The following is a 19,779-nucleotide window of genomic DNA, read 5'->3' on the forward strand; positions in this document are numbered from 1 at the left end:
TTTATAATAGTAACGTCTTTGTGTTGAATTGATCCTTTAACATTATATATTGTCCTTTTTTGTCTCTTTAATAGCCTTTGTGTTAAAGTCTATTTTGTCTGATATTAGGATGGCCACACCAGCTCTTTTTTGGCTTCTGTTAGCTTGGAATATCTTTATACATCCTTTCAATTTCAGTTTGCATGTATCTTTGCTGGTGTGGTGTGTTTCCTGAAGCCAACAGATGGATGGGTTTGCTTTTTTAATCAATTCAGCTAGTCTGTGTCTTTTAATTGTAGAGTTGAGACCATTTACATTCAGTGCGACTATTGTTAAATACTGTCATTTTCCTGCCATGTTTCTTTAAGTAGAGCTGTTTATGTATTTTGGATTTTGTTTGTATTTTAGCTGGTTCATTTTCTGTGTTCATCTTCTTTTGTAGTGAAGTTCCTATTTCTGTGTTTCTGAGTTCTGCACAGCCTTGAGCCATTGTTGTAGGGCTGGTTGTGAAGACACAGATTTTTTTTCAATTTCTGTTTGTTGTGGAAAATCCTTATTTCCCCTTCTTTCATAAGTGATAGCTTTGCAGGGTATGGTATTCTGGGTTGACAGTGTTTTTCTTTTAAAATTTGGAATATATCATGCCATTGCTTCCTTGCCTGTAAGGTTTGCAATGAGAAGACCAGGTTGAGTCTGATTGGATTACGTCTGAATATGATTTGTCGTTGCTCTCTGGCAAATTTTAAGATTTGTTCTTTGTGTTTCACTGAGCTGAGTGTTGCCACAATGTGTCATGGTAAATTTCTTTTCTGGTCATGTCTGTTAGGATTTCTGTGTATTTCTTGTGTTTGGACCTCTCTTTCAATCTGCCTATTGTGGAAGCTTTCTGATATTATTTCATTAAGAAGGCCTTCTAATCCATTCTCTCTTTCCAAACCCTCATGGACTCCTGTTATCCAGACGTTACAACACTTGATAGAACCTCATAAATCTCCAACTGTGATTTTTAATTTTCTATTTTCTTCTTCTTGTGTTTGGTCTGACTGTATTATTTCTTGAATTTTGTCTTCAAGTTCTGATTTTGCTCTTCTATTTCATCTGTTTGATTTCTGAGAGATTCCATGGCACTTTTTATTTGGTCAATTGAATTTTTCATTTCCAGTATTTCATTCTAGCTTCTCTTTAGACTCTCTATTTCCTGGGTGTGCTTTTCATTCAGATCTTGAATCTGTTTCTGATTGCTTCTAATTCATCTGATTATTAATTTTCTGAATTTTTTTCTGGAATGACTTCAATTTCTTCTTCTTCAGCATTTTTATTGAAAGTTTATGTTGCTCCATTGTCGAGTTCATAGGTTTTTTCATTTTCTTATTCAGGATTTTTTTCTTTGTTCTTCAGCATTTTTGTTTGGTTTCTGTTTGGTTTAATTTTTAAATGGATTTCCCTCTGCTATGGGCTGCTATGGGTCTGTGCCATTTCCAGTGTAAGCAAGTAGCTCCACCTCTAGATCTTTGTTTATTTCTGGTAGCTGAAGGAGCTGGGTACTTAAGGAGGCAGGTACCCGGGCTTTGATGTACTAAGCCCTGCCCACTGTTTGCTGGCCTCCTTGTTCCTCTGTTTGCCCGAAATTGTCTGGGCCTCCGTTGTTCAGCCTTCCCTGTCACTGTGCCCCCTGCATGATGAGGGGGGAGCCACTCTGAACCATTGTGATCATTGTGATCTGGCCTGTGCTCCAGAATGTAAACAAACAGGATGGCTGCTCTCCACCCACTGCAGCTCCACTTGTGGGTGGCACCGAGGGATCGTGGCATGTTCAACCTGTCTGCTCATCCTCCAGAATTGTGCCCTCTTCCCCTTTATAGCACCAAGTGCTGTTCACTTTGTTTCCCCACTCATTTGTGTCTGCATCTCCATGGGCTTGCACCCTCTCACTTGTTTCCCCCAGGGTGTGGTGGCAGTTGCCCTCTCACTGGTTCTCCCCTCCATTCTCTTTCTGCAGTTCAGGCACCTCTATTTTCTCCAGAGTGGTCCCTGGAACATTCTGGCAAACTTCCGGGCCACTCTGTGCCAACTTTTCATGGTTCCATCACATGATTGCATCCCCTCTATTCATAAATCTTTCTCTGCATGACTCAGAACATCCTGCTGCTATACCACCATCTTCCCAATCTCCCTGTGTCCTTAACAATAGTAAATATTGCTCTCTTGAAACATCTGGGGCTTTCAGTTTATTTATTTATTATCTGGTTTCTTCTATCATAATTAAAATCCAATGTCTATAAGTTTTTGCTGTTTGTTTCTGGATATTATTGATGCTTTTATGAATGTAATTGTTTCTTTATTTAAATTTCATATTGTTAATTACTGGTATACAATGGTAGAATTTAATTCCTTGTGTTCATTTGATGTTTTATGATAGTGGTGAATTATTACATTACTGAATTTTAATATATTCTTTAATATATGTTATGTGCAAATACATCCAGTTATTATTTTCCAGTAAGAAAAATTTGATTTCATTTTCTTGAGCAATTTCTCCAGTTAGTATTTCAGTACACTACTAACTAGATTGGTAAAAATTGGAATTCGATTTGTGTTTCTTAAGTTATATATTAAGCCTCCATTCTTTCATTATTGGATATGATGTTGGCTGTAGATTTTCATAGAAGATTGCAAAAGATCTCACAAGGTTCCTTCTATGAGTGATTTCTTGGACTATTATCACTAATAGCTATTAGGTTTTTCTAATTGTTTTCTTTGACTATTAAAATTACTATTTGCTCCTTCAGTTATGTAACTTTGTGTATTAACTGAATTGGTTTTATAATATCCTGTCTACATGAAATTTGAAAAAATCCCCAAACGTTTGATCATTATAGTGTATACTTTTATCTTTATGGGATCATCTTGTCAGTGTTTCAAAAATTCCTGTGTCTGTGTTCATGTTAGATATTGCTCCATATTCTTCATGATTTTTAATGCTTTTCAAAGAAATATTTATTTATATATTTGAAAGGCAAGTTTAGAAGGAGAGAGGGAGGGAAGCAGGGAAATCATCCATCATCTGACTCATTCCCCAAATGATTGCATTGCTCTGCGGTGGGACAACAGTCCAAAGTAAAGAGCCTGGATTTCCATTGATGTCTAATATATTTATTGCATGAACCCAAGTCCTTGAGACATCATTTATTACTTTCTGGGTACATGTGCAAGAAGCTGGAACAGAATTCAAGTAACTAGAACTTGAACCAACATGTCGATATGGGATACTGATATGATATCAAAAGCTGCAGTTTACCTGGTTGCACAATTAGGTGACATTTGAAGTTTTGTCCTGCTTTGGTATAATGGTAATATTGAGCTAATAAAATGCATTTGCATGTCTAAGCTTTTCTATTTCTAAAAATATTTTGTAAAAATGGCTATAAGTTATTTATTAATTGTTATTAAAATTCAACAATTAAAACATTTGACTTTGGAAAATTGTTTGTGTTATCATTTCAAAAACTTGGGCAAATATAAAATGAGATTCAAATACTTATAAATGAGTGCTTTCTACAGTTATTTTATAATATAGAATATTGGGGCATTTCAAATGAAGAAAAATTTTACAGGATTCTCATGTATGTGCCAAAATAACCATGCCATCTGTTTTACATGTGCAGTGTTGATATTTGTGCTTTTTGGAAAAAAATCCATTCTAAAAATGTAATGTAGACAGGTAAAATGCCCAGAAAATAACAAAAATCTTCAAAATGGCATATAGACTTGCAAGGGGTAAACGAGAACTTCCAAGATATGGGAGAACCAAGGGAATGATTCAGAGAAGTGATCAACCAAGAAGCCAATGCACCATCCAGATATGGACAACCAGAGGACGTCAAACTCTCTTGCATTGTGCAATATTGCCACAGATCAGTGGGATAAACAAGAGATGAAGTGACTAAAGGATCTGAGTTGTGACATACTCATGCAGCAGAATCAAAATATACTTTATTTTACACTCAGGGAATAAGATGCCAGAATTTGTGCCTTAACATCTTTAAAATATTTGTCAATACATTGAGAAAGCAGGAAACTAAAATAATAAGAAAAGTTAAACAAACTATATACTTGTTAAGACATAAATGGAAAAGTTCCAATGAGAATGTGAACAAGTGAAAATATTATGAATAAAGTTAATATAAAACATAGATGAAAACTGCACAGGGCTACTGAGAGGACTGGTGAGCAGGGATACTTAGAACAATGAATCTGGTCAAATATAGAGCAGAGACACAAAGCAATAGCAAGTATGTGTATGATTACATAAACATGAAGGTTAACATGACAAGGACTGAAATATCCAAATATTTCCCTAGAACATTAGAAAAACACAAAAGCACAATGATCAAACAACGGGTGATTTAAAATACTCTGTATATTTATAAAGAAATTATAATCACATTTAATAATATCAAGGGAGACAAAACATTTAAACAGTGAGATAAAAATAAAGATCCCTCACAGAGGTGGGTAAAATTTACTCAACGACTTGTATGGAGCCATAAATCAGAGATATAAACTTAGCCATGCCAAAAGCAATTATCTGAACTAGAGTTGGATTCCCTACCTAAGACACAGTTACTGCAACAAGATAAATGAAACATTTTCAAAAATACTAACAGAGATGTGATTACCAATAGGAGCTTTTAAAGCCTACAGTAAATAAATGAAATAAGAGGATACATGATATGCATCAAACTATGATTCACATTGAAGTAATAAACTACATAATCTTTGAAGCATCAAATTTAGAAAGCATTTTGATACAATAAAATGATCGCACATTTTAATCTGATGGAAAGTATCATTTTGCTCTTAAAACTGTACATATGAAATATATTAAAATTTTCCCCTTATATAAATAAATATGTAATCTTACTATACAATAATTTAAATGCTGTTAGAACAATATATTTTTTCCAAAAATGTATCCTATCACAATATTAGTAAGCATTAAAGGCTCTTCTGTTGCATATTTATCAGGATTGAGAAGCAAAATAGGACTAACTGTGGCATAAGCATTAAGTACAAACTTCTGAATACTCAGAAAAGCTCTGGTTTATGTGAATCACCCTGGGCTGAGATAGGATGATGAGGTTAAGGCACTAGGTGATCACCAAGGCACTCACCAGCAGCAGGATGGTCTGGGCGGCCCTTTTATCTGGGGAGGTCATTTGGCAGAGGCTGGTGCTGCAAAGGTTCTGGAATCTCTGATGCCTGGACAAATGAATCACCAGGTGCCCACTAGAGAGCAGCATGACTCCTATAAGGAAGACAGCCCTGGACATTGTCATCATTAAGTGTAGCCTCCCAATGACGGAATCAAAGGGAGAAAAAGAGCAGTATTCACTGATTTGGAGATCATTTTGGTTACATTGGAATTGGTCACAACGTGAGGCATTATGTTTCTACTTAAAGACAAATTAAATACAAAATAAAGATTAAAATGTAGATAATGAAATTTGTCAATTTATGTTTCTATCTCACTATATAGAAGGTGATCAGGTGATGGTGACAATCTGGATGATGCTCAGGAGACAGGTGATACAGATGGGGCACCCCACCCCATCACACTGCTTACGTAGAACAAGGCCTTACACATGAGTTTATTCCAGTTCACTCTACAAGGTCCATAAAAATGGCAAAGATGGTGCTGTGAGGAGCTTCACTTCATGGACGAGGCCCAAGAGAGAGTTGATCAGTTTGGTGGGCTTTGACCTGGGATCCTGGTGCAGTGTGAAAATGTGAAAGAGCAAGAGGAAGTCACTGGCTGAAATTCCAATGCCATGTTGGAATAAAAACAATCTATCAATGATAATTAAGTGGAAAATATGTTCATTTCAGTCAGGAAATATATTTACCCATAAAAATGAATCAAACACCACATCACCAATGTTTGTTATCATATTTATGTTAACCAATTTTACTTCATATATAGATTTTGATTTAGATTGTCATATGCAGAAGCATGAAGCAAGACCCCTGCATTACATCTTTCACTAAAATCCACTCAAAATGGACTTATAGGCCTATGTCTATGACTGATACCGTCAAATTATTAGAGAATATTAGGGAAACCATACAAGACATCAGCATAAACAAAGAGTTCTTAAAAAGGCAATCAAAGCTAAAATTGTCAAATGGGATTACATAAAACTGAGAAGTTTCCCTACGGTAAAAAAACAATCAACAAAGTGAAGAGGCAGTTGACAGAGAGGGAGAAAATATTTGCAAACCATACAACTGATAAAGGATTAATATCCAAAATCTATAAAGAGATCAAGAAAATCAACAGCAACAAAACAAACAACCCAGATAAGAAATTGGCAAAAGACCTAAACAAAAGAGGAAATCCAAATGACTAGCAAACACATGAAAAAATGCTCAGGGTCACTAGCTATCAGAGAAATGCAAATCAAAACCACAATGAGGTTCTACTGCATCCCTGTTAGAATGGCTTTCATACAGAAATCAACTAACAACAAATGCTGATGAGGATGTGGGGGAAAAGGTACACTAACCCATTGTGGGTAGGAATGTGAACTGGTAAAGCCACTAAGGAAGACAGTATGGAGATATCTCAGGAATCTAAATATAGACCTACCATATGAGGGACTCATCCCATTCTTGGGAATCTACACAAATGAAGTGAAATCAGTATATAAAGGAGCTATCTGTACACCCGTGTTTATTGCAGCTCAATTCACATTAGTTAAGACATGGAATCAAGCCCATCAACTGAAGACTGGATAAAGAAATTATGGGATATGTACACACTAGTAAAAAAAAGAAATCTGGATATTTGAAACAAAATGGATGAAACTGGAAAACATCAGACTTAGTGAAATAAGCCAGTCTCAATGGGACAAATACTATTTGATTTCCATGACATATAACAACTAATACAACACCTAAAAGGCAATCTGTAAAAGTGCAACTGTCACCTTGAGAATAAATCACTTTTAACAGCTCTTGACTGTTGAGGAACAGTTTTTTTTCTCTTTCTCTTTTCTTCTTTCTCATACTATCTGTTGAACTTTTACACCAAATATAGATAATCATATGTGTACAAAGTTAACTGAAAATAGAACTTAGTGAAAAAACAAGAATGGAAATAAGAGCGGGAAGGGGAAAGGTGTGGGAGTGAGGGGGGCAGGGTGGACACAGTGGGAAGAATCACCATGTTACTAAATACTTAACTGTGAAATATACAAAGTTTGCAACTGTGAAACTGTAGAGTTCTTCATACATTCATATGGGCCTACTTTTAAGGGTGTAGTTTAAAAACTATGAGACCCCAAACTCCCTTAATCTGGATGGAAAAAATAGCATATTGAATGTTACAGTGAGCCTAGAGCTAGGATTAAGTGATTAAGTGATCATATAGAGAGGATTAAGTGTTAAAATGATCATGTAAAAAGGGCTAAATGTTCAATACTACTGCTACTACTAATATTAATAATAGAATAGAATCAAAAAGAATAAAACCTCCAACATGGGAAGCAGTTCATACTCAATGAGTAGACTCATATAGTGACAATCACTTTAAATAACACTCTTAATTCAGAATGAGCCCCAAGGCATTCTAATCTGGCTGAAAAAACCATGAGAGCACTGCAGGCATGGAAAGCTAAAACACTGTGGCAAACAGTGTCCCACATGAAGGACTTCTGTAGGTGAGACTCCAACAGAAAGAATTGGTCATCAAAAAAGGATGTACTTTCCTCTGAAGGGAGGCGAGAACTTCCACATTGCTTATGGCCTTGTCTAAATACTGAAGCAGTCTGTGGATTCAAAAGGCTCCCATAGCCTAGGCAGCTCATGGCAAGAGCCTTGGGTGACCACCAATGTCATACATAAGAGTGTTAATTGTTAAATTAGCAACAGGAATCACTGTGAACTAACTTCCTATGCAGGACCTCTCACCTCAAAGAGTTGGGTTATAATTATGAGAGTTAATAGTAAAACTTGATCACAAAGATTCATCTCATTTAATGTACTAAGTGGAGGACATTAACTATGAAGCATAAGCTACAGTAATGTCTATATGATGCAAAATATATACCACTCTTGGATTCTTCTCCAAAGTTAACTCCCTCAAAAATATATAAAGATGGGTAAGTCAAACCTCAGAAATGCTTACTTTTATTGATTAAAAAGTACTTTCTTTCCTTATTGAAGAAACAATCCTGTTGGTGTCCTATTGCATAATAGAGTAATAATAGTTAAAAATAATATACTGTACTTTTCTAAATAGCTAGAAGAAAGACTTCTGAATGTTCACACCACAAAGAAACCTTGAATATGTGAAGCAATGCATGATCATTATACTAATATGATCATTAAAATATATTCATGTAGACTAGGAGGAGGCAAGATGGCGGAATAGGAAGGGAACACACTGATAGTCTGGGGAGAAATAGTTTAATAAAAGTGGAGATACTGCAGGTTCAAGGAAGAGTAGGGGAGGAAACAGCAGAAGAAACTCTTCTGGAATGCGTGATTCACAGCGGACCTGCGTGGAGAGCGTGGGAGCCCACAGTTCGGGACACCAGCGGCAGACTAAACACACCAGCGCTGGAACGCGAGGTGAGCCGAACCTCAATAGCCCGAGACACCGGCAGGCAAGCAGAGAGAGGAGACTAGAGGGAACGACCCCCGGGGGGGAAAAGTTCACCAGGCTAACTGGAAGAGAGAGAGAGAGAGAAAAAAAAAAGGTGACTGTTACAGACATGGGTTTCTCTCTCTCCGCTCACCTCTCAAGGGCGAGCAAGACAAAGAGCAGGCGCCATCTTGGACATACGTCATAAGCAGAGCGACCTCAGGTCTGCACCGGCCCTGAGCCTAGCAGAAAAACCTGACTCTGGGCGGGGCGAATTAACAGGAGATTAGGACCTAGTAAATTTGTGGTGCTACTGAACTGAGACTGTGAAAAAAGAGACGGTGGGGGAGAGAACTCACGGAATTCACGTGAGCACTCTCCAGAGACGCTACAATTCCGTAACTTTGGCAACCCAGTGGGAGACTGAAGGAGAATTTGAGCCCACTCTGAGGGCAGAACAGATTCCCTGTGTGGTCCTTGGGAAAGAGCTTCTGATCTCTGGCTCCTGTGGGTATATCATTTGCCTGCTAACTACCTCCAACTTCATTCAGCTGTGTGGAATTGCTTCCCTTTTGAATCAAAAGAAAGAGAGAGAGAGAGAGAGAGAGAGAGATTTACCACGCCTAACCTGGGAGTGTCACCTATGGCACACCAAACAGAGCTCTCAGGCCACACCCATCTCAAGCCCTAAGGCTCCATCAAAAACAGACAGTCCACTTAATCTAGAGTCATAGTATAACAAGAAAAAGCACCACAGTGAAGAAACCAAATATCTCCAATATGACAAATAACAAACGCAAAAACCGAGGTAATAAAAACAAGGAAGTCACCATGACGCCCCCAAATGAAAAAGACACCCCAATTCAAGATTATGAAGATGATGACATAGAAGAAATCCAAGAAGCAGATCTCAAAAAATTGATAAGAACATTAAGAAGTTCTCAAAAACAAATTCTTGAACTACAGAAATCCTTAATGGACAAGATAGAAAATCTCTCTCGTGAAAATGAAATATTAAGGAGGAATCAAAATGAAATGAAACAACTAGTACAACAGGAAACTGTGATAGTGACTGAAGTGAAGAATTCAATAGATCAAAAGAAAAACACAATAGAGAGCCTTACAAACAGAATGGGTGAAGCAGAAGAGAGAATATCGGACTTAGAAGACAGAGAACAGGAAAGGATACAGTCAGACCAAAGAAAAGAAGAGGAAATTAGAAATCTAAAACATATTGTCAGGAATCTTCAGGATACTATTAAAAAACCCAACATTCGGGTTCTAGGAGTTCCTGAAGGCATGGAGAGGGAGAAAGGATTAGAAGGCCTTTTTAGTGAGATATTAGCAGAAAATTTTCCAGGTTTGGAGAAGGACAGAGAAATCCTAGTACAGGAAGCTCACAGAACCCCTAATAAACACGACCAAAAAGAGATCCTCACCACGACATGTTGTAATTAAACTCTCCACAGTGAAACATAAAGAAAAGATCCTAAAATGTGCAAGAGAGAAACGTCAGATTACTCTCAGAGGATCTCCAATCAGACTCACAGCTGACTTCTCATCAGAAACCCTACAAGCTAGGAGGGAATGGCGAAATATAGCCCAGGTACTAAGAGAGAAAAACTGCCAGCCCAGAATATTATATCCTGCAAAGCTATCATTTGTGAATGAAGGTGAAATAAAGACCTTTCATAGCAAACAGAAATTGAAAGAATTTGTTGCCACTCGTCCAGCCCTGCAAAAGATGCTTAAAGATGTGTTACACACAGAAACACAGAAACACGGTCATCAATATGAAAGAAGGTAAAGGAAGGAAACCAAGGAAGGAAAGCTCACAGCAAAAGATCACAGGGAATTCAAAGCATATATTAGAATTTATCTTTGGCAAATGGCAGGGCAAAGTTACCACTTATCATTAGTCACATTGAACGTGAATGGCCTGAACTGTCCAAAGACACAGATTGGCTGATTGGGTTAAGGAACAAAACCCATCTATTTGCTGCTTACAAGAAACACATCTTTCCAACAAAGCAACAAAGATCCATACAGACTGAAAGTGAAGGGCTGGAAAAAGATATACCATGCCAACAGAAATGAAAAAGAGCGGGCGTAGCCATCTTAATATCGGACACCATAAACTTTACCACAAAAACTGTTAAGAGAGACAAAGAGGGGCACTATATAATGATTAAGGGATCAATACAACAAGAAGATATAACAATTATCAATGTATATGCACCTAACTACAGGGCACCAGTTTATCTATAAGATTTATTAAGGGACTTAAAGGGAGACTCAGACCCCAATACAGTAGTACTGGGGGACTTCAATACTCCACTCTCAGAAATAGACAGATCAGCCGGACAGAAGATCAACAAGGATACAGTAGATTTAAACGACACTATAGCCCAAATGGATCTAACAGATATATACAGAACTTTCAATCCTACAGCTAAAGATTTTACATTCTTCTCAGCAGTACATGGAACCTTCTCTAGGATTGACCACATACTAGGCCATAAAGCAAGTCTCAGCAAATTCAAAAGAATTAGAATCATACCATGCAGCTTCTCAGACCATAAAGGAATGAAGTTGGAAATTAGCAACTCAGGAATCCCTAGAGCATACACAAACACATGGAGATTGAACAACATGCTCCTGAATGAACAATGGGTCATAGAAGAAATCAAAAGAGAAATCAAAAACTTTCTGGAAGTAAATGAGGATAACAGCACAACATACCAAAACTTATGGGACGCAGCAAAAACAGTGTTAAGAGGAAAGTTTATATCAATAGGTGCCTACATCAAGAAATTGGAAAGGCACCAAATAGATGAGCTTTCAATTCACCTCAAGGATCTAGAAAACCTACAGCAAACCAGACCCAAATCTAGTAGGAGAAGAGAAATAAGTAAAATCAGAGAAGAAATCAACAGGATTCTATCAAGAAAAACATTCCAAAAAATCAGCCAAACGAGGAGCTGGTTTTTTGAAAAAATAAACAAAATTGACACCCCATTGGCCCAACTAACTAAAAAAAGAAGAGAAAAGACCCAAATCAATAAAATCAGAGATGAAAAAGGAAACGTAACAACAGACACCACAGAAATAAAAAGAATCATCAGAAATTACTACAAGGACTTGTATGCCAGCAAACAGGGAAACCTATCAGAAATGGATAGATTCCTGGACACATGCAACCTACCTAAATTGAACCAGGAAGACATCGAAAACCTAAACAGACCCATAACTGAGACAGAAATTGAAACCGTAATAAAGGCCCTCCCAACAAAGAAAAGCTCAGGACCAGATGGATTCACTGCTGAATTCTACCAGACATTTAAAGAAGAACTAACTCCAATTCTTCTCAAACTATTCAGAACAATCGAAGAAGAGGGAATCCTCCCAAATTCTTTCTATGAAGCCAGCATCACCTTAATTCCTAAGCCGGAAAAAGATGCAGCATTGAAAGAGAATTACAGACCAATATCCCTGATGAACATAGATGCAAAAATCCTCAATAAAATTCTGGCCAATAGAATGCAACAACACATCAGAAAGATCATCCACCCAGACCAAGTGGGATTTATCCCTGATATGCAGGGATGGTTTAATGTGCGCAAGACAATCAATGTGATACACCACATTAACAGACTGCAGAAGAAAAACCATATGATTATCTCAATAGATGCCGAGAAAGCATTTGATAAAATACAACACCCGTTCATGATGAAAACTCTAAGCAAACTGGGTTTGGAAGGAACGTTCCTCAATACAATCAAAGCAATCTATGAAAAACCCACAGCCAACATCCTATTGAATGGGGAAAAGTTGGAAGCATTTCCACTGAGATCTGGTACCAGACAGGGATGTCCACTCTCACCACTGCTATTCAATATAGTTCTGGAGGTTCTAGCCAGAGCTATTAGGCAAGAAAAAGAAATTAAAGGGATACAAATTGGGAAGGAAGAACTGAAACTATCCCTCTTTGCAGATGACATGATTCTTTATTTAGGGGACAAAAAGAACTCTACTAAGAGACTATTGGAACTCATAGAAGATTTTGGCAAAGTAGCAGGGTATAAAATCAATGCACAAAAATCAACAGCCTTTGTATACACAGACAATGCCATGGCTGAGGAAGAACTTCTAAGATCAATCCCATTCACAATAGCTACAAAAACAATCAAATACCTTGGAATAAACTTAACCAAGGACGTTAAAGATCTCTACGATCAAATTTACAAAACCTTAAAGAAAGAAATAGAAGAGGATACCAAGAAATGGAAAAATCTTCCATGCTCATGGATTGGAAGAATCAATATCATCAAAATGTCCATTCTCCCAAAAGCAATTTATAGATTCAATGCAATACCAATCAAGATACCGAAGACCTTCTTCTCAGATCTGGAAAAAATGGTGCTGAAATTCATATGGAGGCACAAGAGACCTCGAATAGCTAAAGCAATCTTGTACAACAAAAACAAAGCCGGAGGCATCACAATACCAGATTTCAGGACATACTACAGGGCAGTGGTAATCAAAGCAGCATGGTACTGGTACAGAAACAGATGGATAGACCAATGGAACAGAATTGAAACACCAGAAATCAACCCAAACATCTACAGCCAACTTATATCTGACCAAGGATCTAAAACTAATTCCTGGAGCAAGGACAGTCTATGCAATAAATGGTGCTGGGAAAACTGGATTTCCATGTGGAGAATCATGAAGCAAGACCCCTACCTTACACCTTACACAAAAATCCACTCCACATGGATTAAAGACCTAAATCTATGACCTGACACCATCAAGTTACTAGAGAACATTGGAGAAATCCTTCAAGATATTGGCACAGGCAAAGAATTTCTGGAAAAGACCCAGGAGGCACAGGCAGTCAAAGCCAAAATCAACTATTGGGATTGCATCAAATTGAGAAGTTTCTGTACTGCAAAAGAAACAGTCAGGAGAGTGAAGAGACAACCAACAGAATGGGAAAAAATATTTGCAAACTATGCAACAGATAAAGGGTTAATAGCCAGAATCTACAAAGAGATCAAGAAACTCCACAACATCAAAACCAACAACCCACTTAAGAGATGGGCCAAGGACCTCAATAGACATTTTTCAAAAGAGGAAATCCAAATGGCCAACAGGCACATGAAAAAATGTTCAAAGTCACTAGCAATCAGGGAAATGCAAATCAAAACCACAATGAGGTTTCACCTCACCCCGGTGAGAATGGCTCACATGCAGAAATCTACCAACAACAGATGCTGGCGAGGATGTGGGGAAAAAGGGACACTAACCCACTGTTGGTGGGAATGCAAACTGGTCAAGCCACTATGGAAGTCAGTCTGGAGATTCCTCAGAAACCTAAAGATAACCCTACCGTTCAACCCAGCCATCCCACTCCTTGGAATTTACCCAAAGGAATTTAAATTGGCAAACAAAAAAGCGGTCTGCACCCTAATGTTTATTGCAGCTCAATTCACAATAGCTAAGACCTGGAACCAACCTAAATGCCCATCAACGGTAGACTAGATAAAGAAATTATGGGATATGTACTCTTTAGAATACTATGCCTCAGTAGGAAACAATGAAATCCAGTCATTTGCAACAAAATGGAGGAATCTGGAACACATCATGCTGAGTGAAGTAAGCCAGTCCCAAAGGGACAAATACCATATGTTCTCCCTGATCGGTGACAACTGACTGAACACCAAAAAGGAAACCTGTTGAAGTGAAATGGACACTATGGGAAACGGTGACTTGATCAGGATAGCCCTGACTGTTAATGAACAACTTAATACATTATCCCTCTTAGTAGTTTTTTTTCTGTTCTACTTAATATGACTGGTTTAATTCTGTACTTAATACACAGTTATTCTTAAGTGTTGAAATTTAACTGAAATGTGATCCCTGTTAAACATAAGAGTGGGAATAAGAGAGGGAAGAAATGTATAATTTGGGACATGCACAAGCTGACTTGCCCCAAATGGTAGAGTTAGAAACATACCAGGGGATTCCAATTCAATCCCTTCAAGGTGGCATGTACCAATGCCATCTCACTAGTCCAAGTGATCAATTTCAGTTCACAATTGATCATAATGAAAGGAATAAGAGTCAAAGGGAGCACATAAACAAGTCTAGTACCTGCTAACACTAACCGATAGAATAAATAAAGGGGAGAATTATCCAACATGGGAAGTGAGATACTCAGCAGACTCATAGAATGGCAGATGTCCTAAATAGCACTCTGGCCTCAGAATCAGCCCTAAAGGCATTTGGATGTGGCTGAAAAGCCCATGAGAGTATTTCAGACATGGAAAGCCAAGACACTCTGGCAAAAGATCTCTGTGAGTGAGATCCCAGTGGAAAGAACAGGTCTTCAAAGAAGGAGGTACCTTTCTCTGAAGGGAGGAGAGAACCTTCACTTTGACTATGACCTTGTCTAAACAAGATAAGAGTCGGAGAACTCAGAGGGCTTCCATAGCCTTGGAAACTCATGACGAGAGCATAGGGAGATTACTGATGCCATAGACAGGAGTGTCAATTGGTAAAGTCAACAACAGGAGTCACTGTGCACTTACCTCTCATGTAGGATCTCTGTCCTTTATGTGCTGTGCATTGAGATTTAATGCTATAACGAGTACTCAAACAATATATTTCACTTTGTGTTTCTATGGGGGTGCAAACTGTTGAAATCTTTACTTAATGCATACTAAACTGATCCTCTGTAAAAAAAAAAAAAAAAAAGAGAGAAAAGAAAAGAAACTATCAATTCCCAACTTGACTCTCACTGGGATTAAACATGACAATAGGTCTGATCTGATTTTATCATCATTTAAAAAAATCATCTATTATTTTTCACTTTATGTTTCTGTGTGGGAGCAAACTGTTGAAATCCTTACTTAATGTATACTAAGCTGATCTTCTGTATATTAAGATAATCGAAAATGAATCTTGATGTGAATGGAAGGGGAGAGGGAGTGGGAAAGGGGAGGGTTGTGGGTGGGAGGGACGGTATGGGGGGGAAGCCATTGTAATCCATAAGTCGTACTTTGGAAATTTATATTCATTAAATAAAAGTTAAAAAAAAAGAAAAGTAAAAAATGTGGGTGAATGTGAAGAGAAATAGAAAATTGTAGACCATTAGTGGGAATAGAAATGAGCACAGCAATTTTTGCACTAGCACTGCTCAAGTTCACTCTCTGCCAAGGCCTTGTCCCAATGTGGCCCCACCATGGAATCTCCCTTCACAGCAGACAGGAGCAACAAGTGTCTTGGTAGCTTCCCCCTTCTCTACAGAGCTGCTGCTTCAATTTCCCCCCAACTTCAAAATCAGAGAATGGGGCCAGTGTCTGTATGCTGACAGCTTTGTTATGTCTTTACCTTCAAAATTTGACTTCTAAAAAGATACTTCTGACACTCTATTTTTCCATTCCTGAAGGTCAAATTGCTGCTCCAATATTAAACTCTGCAATGAAACACCAGTCTGCACCCCTCCTGCACTTTTTTTCCTATGCCCTTCACATCTAGTTTATTTGGCTGTTATGTGTACATTCTAAAAATAATACAGTGAAACTTAAAAAATAGGAAGGTGGATACATCCTAGATTTAAAATCATCAAGAAATTTATGAGACCAATTGTACTCAATTCCCACTGTATTATGAAAAATATCTTAAATACTGTGTGTGTGCTTATCAGCATGGTACTACCTGACACACTATAATCACATGGCAAAAGATCAATAAGCATTGCATGGCTGAACATAAGCGTGCTGTTTTCTAAATACAGGCTTACTCAGAATCACTGCCTTATCTGGTCTTTAGTACCAGAAAGGATGTGACATTTTAATACAGTGATTGGAGGTCTTAAATGTGGGCCCATGGTGTTCATATTGAAAGAGTTGTGTATAAAATCTCTGTGCTCAACTTGCTTCTCCAGCACAATTCTCCTAGTGATGGTCTAGGAACATCAGCATTAACAGGGGGAATTGCAAAAGAAGCAACTCACAAACTCCACTCAAACCTATAGGATCAGGATTTCCTAGAGCAGGAGACTGAAGGCCATATGATTTATGTGCACAATGAAACTTGGGTGAGATGAAGTGCTGAGTTAAATGTTTCTTAGCCCAGTCTTCCAATGGCCAGTTTTACAAACTATCATAACATGTACCCTGTCCCATGTATTCTGTCTAATGGTTTAGGAGGGAGCAGAAAAGATGTTTTTAATTTCTTAAATTATGGATTACACTTTTTTTTGACAGGCAGAGTGGACAGTGAGAGAGAGAGACACAGAGAAAGGTCTTCCTTTGCCATTGGTTCACCCTCCAATGGCCGCCGCGGCTGGTGCGCTATGGCTGGTACACCGCGCTGATCTGAAGCCAGGATCCAGGTGCTTCTCCTGGTATCCCATGCGGGTGCAGGGCCCAAGAACCTGGGCCATCCATGGACTATACTTTTATGTTTGTATCACATACAACATGATGTTTGATGGAAGACACATGAGGAATTCAGTAAGAATCTTCTAAACCAACCAGGAAATATTGGAAATCTGCTGTCCCTTCCCTTCCCTTCCCTTCCCTTCCCTTCCCTTCCCTTCCCTTCCCTTCCCTTCCCTTCCCTTCCCTTCCCTTCCCTTCCCTTCCCTTCCCTTCCCTTCCCTTCCCTTCCCTTCCCTTCCCTTCCCTTCCCTTCCCCTCCCTTCCCCTCTTCTTTCTTTCTTTCTTTCTTTTTTTTTGTTGACAGGCAGAGTTAGACAGAGAGATAGAGGGAGACAGAGACAAAGGTCTTCCTTTTTCTGTTGGTTCACCCCCCAAGTGGCCATGACACCCAGTGCATTGTGGCCGGTGCGCTGCGCCAATCCAAAGTCAGGAACCAGGTGCTTCCTCTTGGTCTCCCATGTGGGTGCAGGGCCCAAGCACTTGGGCCATCCTCTACTGCCCTCCCGGGCCACAGCAGAGAGCTGGACTAGAAGAGGAGCAACCAGGACAGAATCTGGCGCCCCAACTGGGACTAGAACCCAGGGTGCCAGCGCCACAGGCAGAGGATTAGCCTAGTGAGAATACTCTAGACTTTTGTGCTGTTGTCAAGGGCTGTTATCATGCAATACTCTCAGGTCAACACAGATTAGGAAAATCTTTTCATGCATGTGGGGATTTGGAACCCAGATGTCCTTGCCTGTGATTTCCACTTTTTCCCTGTAGTGTCTCCTGTTTGTTTAAATCTCAAAGCCAGAGCTTGTCCTATTCCACAGGTGACACGGCAATTGTGAGCCAGGTGGGAGATGAGCTCACTGCCACTTCTTCTTATAACCATATAGAGAGAGCCTCAACTCACATACATTGGGATCCTACAGAGACTCAGTTAGGTGACTGCATGCTTCTGAATTCTGTTAGTGGTGGTGAGTGGGATGCCAGCACTGGAGGTGGCTTAACCTGCTATGCCATAACACTGGTCCCATTTTATTTCATTTTAATGTTATTTTAATCTCATCTTCTGTATTTCATTTCAATTGTTTTATTGTACTTTAACATACTTTATTTTACTGATATTTGCATTTTATCATGTTGACTTCAATTACATCATACTTTAATGTTTTATTTTATTGATGTTTTCATTTTATTGCACTTATTTCAATTGTTTTTATCACGTTACTAGTTTTTCTCACTTTCTGTTACTATATGCATAATATGAAATTTTATGTTTTGAAAAATATCGTCTGACCTAATTCATAATGTTTCCCTTCTGTTTTCAGTTTTTTAAGATTAAGATTGTGTTAGGATATTTTAAGTATTTTGAAGCTGCTTAAATCATTATGCAATTAAGTATTAGATTTTTTTAACTTTTATTTAATGAATATAAATTTCCAAAGTACAGCTTATGGATTAAGTATTAGATTTTAAAACTTATAAACATTTAAATTTTAGCTGGTCACCTGAAGGTTATTTTTTCTTTTTCTTTTTTTTTTTGTTAGATTATTTGTTTTTATTGACACACAATAATTGTACATATTTATGGGGTACAATGTAATATTTTAATACATGTATACATGATAATGATCAAATTAGGATAATTAGCATTCATCACTTATATACTCAAAATTTCTTTGTAGTGTGAACACTCAAAATTCTTTTTTATAGCTATTTAGAAATATACAATATGTTATTGTTAACTATTGTTACCCTGCTGTGTAGTAGAACACCAGAAGGGTTATTTTTACAATAGGGATAAAAAAGCTTTTTAATTCCATAAAAGTAAGCCTTTCTGAGGTTTAATTTATTTTTTTAAACATTCTTTTTTTTTGGGAAACTTAATTAACTTTGAAGAAGAATCCAAGAATGATACATCTTTTGCAAGCACTTAGACATAAACTATAGCATATGAGACATAAGAATAGCCTCCACTTAATACAGTAAAATGAAGTAAATCTTTGAGAACAAGTTTTACTGTTAACTCTCATAATCCAACTCTTTTTTTTTTTTAGATATATTTAGGTTTATTTACATTATTTCTATAGTCAAAACATGATGTTCTTTTAGTCTAACGATTTATTTATTTTTTTTAATATTATTCTTATATTTATTATTCTTTTTTTTTAAACTTTTATTTAATGAATATACGTTTCCAAAGTACGAATAATGGATTACTATGGCTTCCCCCCCATACCGTCCCTCCCACCCACAACCCTCCCCTTTCCCACTCCCTCTCCCTTTCCATTCACATCAAGATTCATTTTCGATTATCTTAATATACAGAAGATCAGCTTAGTATACATTAAGTAAGGATTTCAACAGTTTGCTCCCACACAGAAACATAAAGTGAAAAATAATAGATGATTTTTTTTACTGATGATGAAATCAGATCAGACCTATTGTCATGTTTAATCCCAGTGAGAGTCAAGTTGGGAATTGATAGTTTCTTTTCTTTTCTCTCTTTTTTTTTTTTTTTTTTTACAGAGGATCAGTTTAGTATGCATTAAGTAAAGATTTCAACAGTTTGCACCCCCATAGAAACACAAAGTGCAATATATTATTTGAGTACTCGTTATAGCATTAAATCTCAATGCACAGCACATTAAGGACAGAGATCCTACATGAGGAGTAAGTGCACAGTGACTCCTGTTGTTGACTTTACCAATTGACACT

General features: G+C 37.7%; 1 long non-coding RNA gene across 1 annotated transcript in view; it reads left to right on the forward strand.

Moving 5' to 3' along the window:
* The window catches only part of LOC138846908 (uncharacterized), a 90,533-nt gene that overhangs the window by 59,364 nt on the left and 11,390 nt on the right, over positions 1-19,779 (forward strand). The window lies entirely within an intron of this gene.

Source organism: Oryctolagus cuniculus, chromosome 19, assembly GCF_051225735.1.
Source record: "Oryctolagus cuniculus isolate XC-2025 breed Fujian yellow rabbit chromosome 19, ASM5122573v1, whole genome shotgun sequence".
Lineage (NCBI taxonomy): Eukaryota > Metazoa > Chordata > Mammalia > Lagomorpha > Leporidae > Oryctolagus > Oryctolagus cuniculus.